Here is a 1,352-nt window from a genome sequence, read left to right on the forward strand (position 1 = left end):
TGTGTGTGTGTGTGTGTGTGTGGCCAGCTCAGCCCACCAGGGGGCGGGGCTGGCTGGCATGTGGTGCTGGGGGATTGAACCGAGGTCCCTTTGCTTTGCTAAGCTTGTTCTAAGTAGGTGCTTTAGACCACTGAGCCATCTCACCAGCCCCTACATATTTAAATATATCTCAGGATTCTAGGACTTTTGCTTAAATATAGAGAGCTGACCACATGCATGTAACTTCTCTCCTCCCCAGAACCTGGTTAATATGCCATTAAAAAGCTTCCATTCTAACCATCATGATAACAGAAATTATACTACTACCAGGTATAATGAGGTAACTATTGCTTCCAAATATCTCGAATAATTGTTTTCGGACATAAGATCCCAGGAAATAGGCAACTGAGATGTCTGAATGTAAGAGAAACACACAGAGGAAGTAAGAGATTTGGGGCCCAGGGGATAGTCCATGGAGGGAAATACCCAGCAGGGCCTGGCGGGTTTGCTCTGGTAAGGAGAGAGACAAAGGATCCAGGGAGGTCGAAGCAGGACACAGTGCTGGAAGGGAATGAGCCTTGCAGGAAAGAACCCATCTGATCTTCTTTCACTCATCCATCACCTCCTAATCCTCTCTGCTCCAAGGAATGGGAGTCCCTTGAAGTCTTTGCTGAATACTAAACTGCATATGTGTATAGTAAACTCAATAAAACTGCAGCACAGGAGCAATGAAGTGATGAATTTGCAGAGCTCAGAAGGCTGAGACCTTCAAGCTCCAACCTACAGAGCAGAGAATCTTTGTTGATCACTCAGTATATTCAGTAGAGAAGTGTTGTACCTTAGTAGTAAGGCTAAACTATCCCTAGAGAAAGGGCTCACCCAGACCTACTCTAGTCGATTAAAACGTAGCATCAAAAGGATCAGACTCAGGACTTGGTGGTGCATGTCTATATTTCTAAGCATTCTGGGAGGGAGACAAGGGGAATCACAAGTTTAAGCCCACCCTGGACAATTTAAGTGACTTAGTGAGACTATGTCTCAAAATAAAAAAGGACTAGAGATGTAGCTCAGTGCAAGTCCTGGGTTCAATTCCTAGTACCACACACACACACACACACACACACACACACACAGAGTGTGTGTGTGTGTGAGAGAGAGAGAGAGAGAGAGAGAGAGAGAAAAGAGAGAGCGACAATATCAACTTTATTTATAAGTAATTCACTTAGTTTTCCAGAACAAAGCCTAACATTCTTTAAAGAAAGATGACAAAATCCAGATGCTTAATATTTACTATGTATAATATCCAGTTAAAAATTATAGTCATGGGGCCGAGGAGATGGCTCAGTAGAATAAGTGCTTGCCTGGCAAGCACA

General features: G+C 43.7%; 1 protein-coding gene across 6 annotated transcripts in view; it reads right to left on the reverse strand.

The window, feature by feature from the left end:
- Positions 1–1,352, reverse strand: part of Ankrd13b (ankyrin repeat domain 13B) — a 20,628-nt gene that overhangs the window by 7,724 nt on the left and 11,552 nt on the right. The window lies entirely within an intron of this gene.

Source organism: Octodon degus, unplaced genomic scaffold (assembly GCF_000260255.1).
Source record: "Octodon degus isolate 3935 unplaced genomic scaffold, OctDeg1.0 scaffold00072, whole genome shotgun sequence".
Lineage (NCBI taxonomy): Eukaryota > Metazoa > Chordata > Mammalia > Rodentia > Octodontidae > Octodon > Octodon degus.